The sequence below is a fragment of the Chinchilla lanigera genome, unplaced genomic scaffold (genome assembly GCF_000276665.1).
Source record: "Chinchilla lanigera isolate Chin_1 unplaced genomic scaffold, ChiLan1.0 scaffold00063, whole genome shotgun sequence".
Lineage (NCBI taxonomy): Eukaryota > Metazoa > Chordata > Mammalia > Rodentia > Chinchillidae > Chinchilla > Chinchilla lanigera.
The window spans coordinates 2,094,720-2,106,212 of record NW_004955464.1 but is presented as its reverse complement, the minus strand read 5'-3'; positions in this window follow the sequence as shown (position 1 = coordinate 2,106,212).

The following is an 11,493-nucleotide window of genomic DNA, read 5'->3' as shown; positions in this document are numbered from 1 at the left end:
TATATATAAATGAAAAGGTCTGGGGATGTAGTGCAGTGCAAATACCGTGATTCAATCCTCAGTATGGAACAAACAAAGCAAAAAATCACTTTCTATGTGTGGTGGTACATACATGTAATCCTAGCACTCTGAGAGGCTGAGACAGGGGGATTGCAAGTTCAAGCCCAGCCTGGGCAATTTAATAAATTAGCATGATCCTGGCGTAATATAGAAAGGGCTGAAGATGTGGCTCAGTATATAGGCCTGGAGTGTGGGCTGATGTAGGTTCCCAGTGTAGACAAGGTGAACACAGAGCTAACATAGAAACGGCACAGCAATGGGAAAGCTCAGCCAAGCAATGACAAAGCCAGCGGCAGCTCAGCTGTCCATAACAAGGCTTCCTGATGGCGTTAGCCACTGCTGCGGACCTGTTACCTTCCCTACTCAACTTTAGTCTCTATGAGGACAAGAACGAGCCAGCGCCTCCATCCTCTGTGCCCAGCACAGCTCCAGAGTGTCAGATTCTTGCTCCATGACTATCGAGCAGAAGCAATATGAAGGCTTGGTAATGAATACCAGCTCTGCAGTAGAGTTATTACGCCTTTGTATTATTGGTAATTATCATTAGCATAAATTATACATCTATTCAACATAAATATATACATATATTTATGTTTAGGTTAACTATTTAGTAAACTGAATATGGTTCATTATGTAATAATCAGCCTTTTATTTTAAACAGGCATTTGTGTTTCAGAGGTTAGGCCCACCAGTGCAATTAATTCAGATTGCCCAAGTGAGAGAGAGGAAGAAAGCTTTGTGCTTTGAAGTTTATTAACAAAAATATCCCAGATCTCAAGGAGACACAGAAATGGGGAGATGGAAGAGACAGAAAACCGGACCACCAGGGAGATAGCACTTACAAGTGTGTCTTAATCTATTTTGTGTTGCTACAACAGTATAGCTGAGACTGGATACTTGTGTACAGAAAAGAGGCTTGTTTAGCTCACAGTTGTGGAGGTTGAAGGTCCAAGTTGGTGCCCCTATCTGTTCTGCCTCTGTGAGCCTTCTGTTCACATCCCAGCAGGCTGAAGTGTCACAAGGTGGGAAGGTGCTCAAGACAAGCAACTGGCTTGTGCACAAGGAGGGCTTAGGGTGGTGGGGAGTCCTTTACCAGAAGCCCAAACTCCTTCAAGTGACCCTAGGCTCAGTTACAATCCCTGCTCAGGACCCAGTCCACCCCTTTGAGGTGCAGGCCGTGAAACCAGTGCTGGTCTCTTCTCCTTGGCACTCCAGACTCTTCAATTTTGTCTTTTGGGCACCACACTCCCAGTACACAAGTCTCTGGGAGACAAACATCAAAACTGTGGCAAGGTAGGAAATACGGCTTTAGAAAGAATCATTTGGTATGGACCACAGGTTCAAGTCAGGAGCCAGGGCTACCACCGCAGGCATTTGGGTTGAGCAGAGCACACAGGAATGGAATACTGTTTGCTGAGCTGGGTGACAGAGCAGCCAGCTTGGGTGTGGGGACTTTGCCACAGCATAGGGAAGGACTGTGTGCAGCTGGTTGCAGATGACTAGTGATCCGGATGCTGCAGAAATGCCAGTGATGGGATGGTGGAGTTAGTTGCAGAGAGCAGATACCAGGCCCGTCCTTTTGGGGATGAGATCTCTGTCTAAGACTCCCAGGGCTTGGATCAGCCAGAGGCAGACAGGAGCAATGGAGGCTCGAGAGAGCCGTGCTGGCCCTCACAGCAACCCAATGCAAGGAGGCTTCAGGCTGCCTCAACTCAAACTGAACAAATTAAAATACAGGGCAGTTTTTTTATGCCATGGTGGATAGCAATTCCTGTTAGATGTGTAAGGCAGTGTCCTAGGCTCAGGGGTTGATGACAAAGAGACGTTTGGCAAGGCCCTTGCTCTAGAGAACCCAACCATCTAGCTGGAAATCCAGGAAAATCAACAATCTCAAGGAACAAATCCAAAGCTCCCACCGTGGCGCTCCTCACCACTGATGGCGTGTCTCCAAACTGCACCTCCTGCATCTTCTCCCATGCCCATGGCACAGCTTGATTCTTATTTCATCCCCTTCCCCCACTTCCTCTTCCATCTCTTGATCCCCTTCACATTTGAACAAAATCTATCTTTCGACTTATTATCATCTATCTTTTACTTTGTTCTCTATTTATATTGTAGATTTCTATAGAAGAGAAACCATGTGATATTTAAGCTTGTGTGTCTGGTTTATTTCACTTCACATCATGGTACATTTATTTTCATGCCAATGCCTCCAATTAATCCTTCTTCATGATCAAGTAGTACTGTATTGTGTATAAATATCATATTTTCTTTATTAATTTATCTGTTGGTGGACATACAGATTTACTTTAATAAACAACTTAACATTATACATAAAGCATAAGAACAGTACCTATTATTGGGGCACTATGTGATATTTTGACAATATATACATTATGTTACACTTAGATCAGGTTAAATACATCTATCTCCTCAAATGCTTGCCATTCCTTTATGGTGGGCATTCCAAATCCTTTCTCCTAGCTGGTTGAAATGTAGAGTACATCATTATTGTCTACAGTCCCTCCACTGTGCAATAGTATGCCAGGATTTCTTGCTCCTAACTGTAACTTAGTACTTACTGACCAACCTTTCTCCATCTAACACTCCTTCCTACTCTCCCAGACTCTGGTAACCACCGCTGTACTCTCAGTTTCTAGAGGATCAAACATTTTGGATTGTATATATGAGTGAAATCATGTTGTCTTTCTATGCCTGGCTTATTTCACTTAACATAACAATCTCCAGCTTTATCCATGCCAATGCATATGACAAAATTCATTCCTTTCAATGGCTAAACAGTATTCCACTGTATACATGTACTATATTTTCTTTATCCATGTAAATCAGTGTAGCAATTATGGCAAACATTAGGGATGTTTCTTCAAAAATGGAGCTACCACATGATCTAATGAACCCACTACATGGTATATACACTGTCTTGTTTACTTTCTTATTACTGAGATAAAATACCTGACAACTGCAAGTTAAAAGAGGAAAGGTTTATTTGAGCTCACAGTTTGTAGAGCTTTTGGTCTATGGTCAACTGTCTCCAAGGCAGGGTGGTATGGCAGAGGTGCATGGCAGAGTAGAAACAGTCCATGGCAGGGGAGGCAGGAAGTAAAAAGCCTGCCTTCCATTCCTTCCCTTTATATTCCATCCAGGCTAAAACCCTACTGGTTAGTACCACCCACACCCAGGGTAGATCTTCCCATCATCCACGACCAGAACTGTGCTAAACCAATACCACACACACATGACCCATATTTGCACACCTTAGATACAGTCACCTCTGAAAGCCCCATCTATGAGCACATGAGGCTTTGTGGGGACATCTAGATATAAACTACAACATTCACAAAGGAAATGAAATAACGATGCTGCAGAGTTACTTGAACTCCCATGTTTATCACAGGAGTAGTCACAATAGCCAATCAGTGGAAACAACGTATGTGTCCAACAACTAACGAATGGGTAAAGAAGTTCTTATTCAGCCAACAATATTGAGTTCTGATTTCTCTTTCCTCAAACTTTTCTGGTTCTCCCAAGAGGAAATGAGAGACATAGATACACATATCTGCAAGCCAAGGAGGGAGCCCTCCAGAAAAGAGCCTTGACAGTGTTTTGATCCTGTGTTTCCAGCTTTCCAAACTGCAAGAAAAAGAAATACCTATTGCTGAAATGATGAAGTCTATGGCCTTTGTAAAGGCAATCCCATGCTGACTAACACACTTGCTGCATCTTTTCACAACTCTGTGACATTTTGTCCTTCATAATGTGAGCCTGTCCACTGCAGTAGTAAGTGCTGTCCAGTCCTCTCACAGAAGGGACACCTGGGCTGGAGAGGCACATAGAGGTTGGGATCTGAGCCTGGTCTGTGCATCTGAAAGACCTGTGCTCCTCCCTTTCCTATCCCTGGATCCCAGGCCTCCCTCTGGCTAGAGTCCTGAGTGACAGTGCATCCATGCACACAGCGGTGATTTGTATCCCTGACAAGCAACAGCAGAAGTAATTGCTTACTGAAGATTCACAATTATGATAGTAACTAGAGGCAAGAGGAAACCCATTGGGCTGGGGAAGTTACGATTTTAGCTAAGGAAATATGGATTGCATGCTTATTCTTTGCTATTCCTTGGGAATAAGAGATATTGCTGGCCCTGGAGGAGCTCATAGTGGAGGAGAAATACAATACTAAATATTAATTTGTCTGCCCACAAGAGTCATTTGATTGGGACCTGCTAGGATATGTATAGTATGGATATGTATGTATGTATACATATAACTATATATGTATTGGCTACCCCTTGAAACCCCTGGTTTAATATGTGAATCCCACTTCCAGAGATGTTTTACTCAGTTGGTTTGAATTATCATCTGACCTCCAAGGACTATAAAAATTTCCCTAGGTGATTTCAGCTAAGGTTGAAAAACAGTGGTCTAGGAATCTAGAAGGTACAGAGGATCCCAGGATGCACGGTGTGAAGGAGAGAGGTGTGGCGGAGCAGGGAAAAGCAGAGGCTCACAGGAGCAGCTTGTGTGACCATTCTGGATTGGGCAGCAGTTAACAAGTTCTCGTATTGTGAGTGGCATTGCAGAGAGCATGCATTAAGTGCAAAAATGAACAACGCAAAAATCAAACACTAGTGTTTATTTAGTGAATGCTTTTCAAGGGGCTGGTAAGTACTAGGAAGACATTATCTTAATAAGCGCCCATTATCTTTGCCAGGTAGGGGGGAGGTTAGGCTTTTATTAAGGTGCCCCACTAGAGTACATGCTTTGCCTGATTCAGTAACTGATGCAGTATAAACTAAGGGGACTAGCTCTCCACTTAACTTTACACAGATTAAGAAGCAATGAAATGGTAACAATTCTTTCTAAAGCTATTATTAGTTTTATGATGCATCCTCTCTAGCATTTGTGGCAGGAAGCTGTTATCTCCATTTTAGGGAGGAAGAACATGGTACAGAGACAAGTCCAGCAACTTGCTTAAACACCTTGTAAGCTGCCAAGTTAGATTTTGAATCTAGATCTGAGCTGCATGAGAATGCACAGCCCATTCTCTTAGGGCTTCTTCTCCTAAGGCGACATGAGGTTAAGAAACTAAGATTGCTTTTTATGTCTTGAAATCAGAAAAGTTTCTGTTAGGTGAAATATTTAAGAAAGAGCCAGAATCTGATAGCTAGAAACATCTGTTCACTGTGGCATGGGCTACAATTCACAGATCAAGGGATGTGGAGGGGCAGGCAGATACACAGAGGAGGTCCTCTGTCATCCTTGTCAGCCCAGGAGAGCAGGCCTGGCCCACGGAGATTAGATGGGAGAGTAAAGAATTGTTGCAAAATACCGCCAATCAATTGATGCTCAAGTTTATAATTTGATTAATTCAAGTTCTTCATCTAATGTACCAGTAGTGTCTGTGAGGCATGTGTTGGGCTCAGCACATGCATATGTATGCACACTCACACCCACCCACACACGCACACACACACCTGCTCAGGATATTCCAAGTACATATACAAAACGTGGAAGGGTTGTGTCACTTTCAGTCTAAGCCTTTGGAAGCAGTGCCAGGAACCAGTTGGGGGATAAACTTAACATCGGTGTCTTCTTTCCTCTCCAAGTGTAATATGGGTTCAGTATTATGCTAATATGCTAAGTGCCTTAAATGTATCACCTTTAGGCAACATGGTTACCTCAGAAGGTTGGTATTGTGGCTAGCTTGGATTTACTGGTGAAACTGAAGCTTAAAATTTAAAATAGTTCATTCTACCCTATTTGGTTTTTAAACAACCGAGTAGGCATTAGGGCTTGATTCCTTTAATTACTATGCTTTATTTTCTTTTCTCAGTACTGGGGGTTGAACCCAGGGCCTTCACATTGAGCTATATTCTTAGCCCACTTTTAGTTTTTATTTTGAGACAAAATCTTGTTAAGTCACTGAGTTACCCAGGGTAGGCTCAAACTTGAGATCCTTCTGCCTCAATCTCCTGGACTGCTGGGATTACAGACCTTCAGCCCCCTCCCTGGCTTAAATGTTGGTTATACAATTAGATTAGTGTCTAGGATAGGACAGAGTTCCAGAGCACTCAACAATGGCTACTTTCCATCTGGAATAATATGCTTTAGCTTTGATCTGACATTTTTAAAGGGATCACGTATTAGCTCCCTATGGCTACTATAACAAAAGTTCTGTAAGTTTATTTGCTTAAAATAATAGTAATTTATGATTTTACAGTTCTGTAAGTCTGATCTCACAGGGCTAAGTCCAGCATGGGGAAGACTGCACCCTCTCTGGAGACTCCAGGGAGAATCCGTTGCTATGCCTCTTTTAGTATCTTTAGGCTGCCTATACTCTGCGGCTGTGTCCTCTTCCCAGAGGAAGCTAGTTTTAAATGTTCTTCTTTTTTGTTGCAAAAGGGGTATATTTGGTTACTTCAATGTCTTTAAATTGAACATTTGTTTATGAAGTTCTTACCTGTTGTTTGCTATTTGCATTAGTTTTATGGGTTGTCATATAATGTATCACAAAATGAGATGGGTAAAACACCTAGTGTCTCATACTCTATTGCCAGGATGTCTGAAATCAAAATGTCAGCAGGACCATGCTCCTCAGAGACTTGTGGGGAAGAACTCTTCCTGACCTTTTCTTAACCTTCTGGTGGCTTTCGGACAGCTATTGGCAACCCATGGCTTTCAGCCACTTAACTCCAGTCTCTGCCTTTATCATTATGTAGCGTGCCCCCCAGAGCTGTGTCGTCAGATGGCTCTCACCTATAAGGTGAGAGGGCACACTGGTCCTGCTAATTAGGGGGTTACCTTACACTAGGAGGACCTCATTTTTATTAATTACACCTATGACAACCTTACCTTCAAATAAAGACACATTTCATATTACTGGGGAGTATGAATTTAATGTAATGTTTTTGGGGTAATACATGTGAGCAACACCTGCTATACATGAGCCCCTGCTTCTGAACCCTCCTAGGCTTCTTAATATCAAACCTTGAACCAGGAGTAGACAACTGAAGATGATCAGCTAAATGAAAAAGGTAGCAGCGATAAAGCAAAATATAATACATGGATATACAAGTATGAATATGGAGGGGGTAGAAATATTTAGGAGGCTGAAGAGAAATGTTTAAAAATCTAACTATGTTCCTTTAAAACAGCAGAGAAAATATAACCATAAATGATGCACTGTTTTTTTCAAAAAAAGAGGAAAAATAAGAATAATCCCTTAGAAATTAAAAATGTGATTGTCAATAGACCAGTGGAATGAAAAGAAAATGTATAGTAGAGCAAGAAAAGGAGATTAAAGAAATAAGGTTAAGAACAAAGCAAAACGCTCTAAGACAAAATGAATTCCAGTTTACAAACTTTTCCAAACTCAATAAAAGTAAGAGAATATTTAGAGCAGACAAAGACTAAGAAAGTTACCGTCCCTTTCTTAGGAAGCTCTCTTGCAAAATGAGATAGTAAACCATGAAAGAAAAGGACATGTGACTGATGCAGTAAAACCTGCCCAAGTATATCCTAGGACAACCACTGGCAGACTTTGAAAGCCCAGGCTAGCTCAGAATCCCAAGCCAGAGGGAAAAGGTCACCAACTAAAAACACTGGAAGTGAAAGAGGTGGTGATGGTATTTGAAAGATTCTGTGCAGTCATCCAGGCCTTAGGAAATGCTGGTACTGCATCAAAGGCAATTGGTTGAGTGTGAAAGCAGATTTCGGTTTAACTTGTGTTGTAGTCTTTCTATGAATGATGCAGGTATTATGACCCTAAGAGACTCAGGTCTAAGTTATGTTCAATATTCAACTCTGCTTTGAACACTGCTATGTAGCAAGAACATTTTATAGCAGAAAATTCCCCCCCCCCCGACCAATATATTTCTGCTTGATAGTTGCTCAGGTAATAGTTCCTGTTCCAGATCAGTTGCTCCTGTCTCTTAGAAACGGCTGGTCACTGTGATGCACCAATCCCCAATTAACAAACTATTCTGCCTCTATACTTCCTATTGCTTATCCCATATATCTGGTGGTCTCTAGACCACCAGAGATCAGGGCCTGATATTTTTGGAATGATCCTGATCAGTGCCTGTTGATGTAAATAAATCTGCCTCCAAATCCTGGGTGTCATTTCAGTGTTTCTGCTTGCCACTGCATGTGGTGCACCATCGGCTGGGAAGACTGACCATGGTGACCTCTTTGGTCACCAGTTGTGGCCCTTGCAGATGGAGTAAGAACTCCCTCAGGTCCTGATAGGAAGGTACACTCTCGAGATTTCTCAAGTCCCCTTGGATGTCTGGAGGAGGAGTCCTGGCTCCCTGCTTGAGCTGCTTACATTGGACCCCAAAGGGAGAAGGATACAATTTGTGTGCCTCTCTGCTTGTCTGCCTGATAATGAGACCCCTGGGGGCACCCCAGTTAGTCACCGTGTCAGTCCTGCTTAGTTTGAGCAGAAGAAGAGCTTGATCAACACTTGTTAGTTAAGGCCACCCTCAAGGGAAGGGGGTTTGGAATGTGTAACCTCTGAGTGCCTGCTGAATGCTTGTGTGAGTGAGTGGAATGAACAGCGTAAGCGACAGGCTGCTCTGTCTGTGCACCAAGACTGAGAAGGACTGGTGTTGGTGGCTGATTGGCCCTCACCTGTGGTTCTGTGGCAATTGATATATGGCGTAACAGAGACCTGAACCCTTCCTCAGCTAAGTCAAGCCTAAGTCCCTAAGAGGGGCATGGCCAGATGGGCATCTGAATAGTCTCTTCCTAAGGGATACCCACCATTTGTCTGTTGTGCCATCATTCAAGGTATTCAACATACACAGTAGGGAGATAGGATGGGAACTAATTAGTTAAAGCTCACAGTTCCTGACTGCAGGAAAATGGCTTTAATGGAGTTAAAAATGAAACCAAACTGCTCCCTCTATCTCAAAGAGAAAAAAGGCCTGAGAATTCTGCATTGGCACCCTTGTTGGCCACTGCAGTTGCACTCCACCATCCCAACTTGTCTAATTCTAGCCAAGTGAACTAATTCCAGCTCATTGCCTGCATTTGACCACAGATTCTCTCCTTGGAGACAGGCCTATCCTGGTCAGATAGTGTCATGCAATGCCCACCTGACATGACTGTCAGCAATTCCTTCTGAGTTTTATATTTTGACTAAGAAAAATTGGACAGTCAGCCCTGACAAATGAGTTGTACCTTGTCAGACCTGAATAGATAGAACAGATCAAGCTCTATCAAATTGAGCTCCTGAAAGCCTGCAGTCATTGAAAAAGTGGGGGCAAACCTGTGACTTTCCTGGTAGACAATGAAACAGAACCCTCTGCCTTTAAAAAAGTTCTCTTTCTCAAAAAGTTACCATCATGAGGGCAAGTGTGACCCTTGCCTCTAGTCCCTTCTGCCAGACAGGAGCTCATAGCTTGGGAAGACATATTCACACCAAGTCAGTCAGCCTCCCTCTCATTTCCTGCACTCTCAACTTTGATTGTTCCCCAAGAAAAAGGTGAGGCCTACATCAGCCTGAGACAGATAGATAACCGCGTCCTGAAGTTCTAAAAATTCTCCCACCTTGGCTCCACACCTCACAGGAGATAGGGGAGAGACGGACTGGGGGCATGGGAGAGCAAGTAGATATGAAGTACACTAAAGTGACTCCAGATGGAACCAAGAATGTATATGAAGAAGAGAAGGTTTATGCAAAAAAAAAAAGAATGGGTTATTGCATGGATCTATACGTGATAGTGAGACAATACTTAACAACTTGAAAAGCAGTTAATTTAGAGATAGAGTGATACCGAGTGGAAAGATACTCCCTCCAAAATATAAAAATTTAAAACTAATAATTTCTAGAGAGTGGGAAGAGGGAAGGAAGCAGGCTGGGGATGATTGTTTTGCATTATAAGAATTTCCAGTCTTAGAATTTCTTTTTTCATTGATCACTGTAATAAGTGATATATGTGTATCACTGTAATAAGAAAAATATTAAGATGTTTTATTTAGGAATATTCTAAAGATTTTATAAATATCAGCTAAGTGCAGTGGGTGCCCATTGGCCAGCTTTAACAATAAACATACCATGGCCAGGCTTGCTTCATCTACACCCTCATCCATTTCTCCTTCCACATAATTTTGAGTCAAATCCTACAAGGATATGAATGTATCCATGAATATTTCAATTTGTGTGCTTGAAACAAAGACACTTCTGAAATGTATCATATACTATTATGATACCTTACAAACCCTCAATATCAATAACTACTGAGTTAATGCTTAAATTTTCATTATCTCCTAAATTTAAAAATTTTCTATGTAAATATTTCTATTTTCAAATAAATGAAAGGCTCTAGCACAAAAAGCAACATAATTCAGTCTGCCCATAAAGTGTAGACTACCTAAAAGTTCTCAGCAAGATGATAGAAAGAAATTTCTAATCAGAAAAGCTGTCTTAGAATGTACTAGTGGAGGAGCTCAGGAATCCATATCCCTCTAACAAGGCAAATTGACCTGGGTGGTCAGCTATCTTAGGAGCAAGACATTTTATTTTTTTGTAGTTCCTAATAGCCCCTTATTCTTTTCTATAAAGACATTATGAATTCAAAGAAAACCTTACATCTACAAACTATTTGTTTGATAAGCACAATTTTAGACCATGTACTCTGAAGTTTTTTTCTTTTCTTCTCTTCCCATTTCCTCTTCTGCTCATGTATTCCATAGGCATAACAGCTTCTCAAATGTCTGCATCCCTTTTAGAAGTTCTACCTTCCCATAAACTAGTTTGTGAGGTCAGAGGCCTTGCCCATTGTACTATTGGATCCCCATATCTAGCACGTAGTGAAGACCTTAGACCTTGTTCTCTGAGAAATACTCTGGAGACTGAAATCTGCAGCCCAGGGGTTTGTCTGCTCTGTGAAACATTTTGGAGAGATATAGGAAGAAAGCTCAGCACAGGGAGAAGTTCACCTGGGATGCAGTTGCAAGAGAAGGCTCAGTAGATCCCACGGGGAAATTTGGGGTTTGGGATGGTCCTTCAGAATGATCTCAAATCTAGGTAAGGAGTTGGGGCCACTCACTGAACACAAGCTGCCCCTCCAGGCAGAGGCTTAGTCTTGGACAAAATAGCTCGCTGGTTCCCATGAAAATGCCTAGAGAGGAAATCTGTTATGTGCTGCAGGCTGGCCAACACTTGGAGGACCTATAGGAGTATGAATAGTGCAGTCCCAAAAGAAGGCTCTCCTGGGAAGAGCACCTGACAAAGCTTTTCTAGCTTGTGACTGAGCTACACAGCCAGGGTTGTGGCCTGTCACTGTCCCCCAGGTGCTCCAAATGTGTGCATGATCTTTGAATCCATGTGACTGAACCCTTTCAACATCTTAGTGCTCTATGTACTTCACGTCAACTGGATGCATGTCATTCTAGAATTTTCAGGGTAGAATT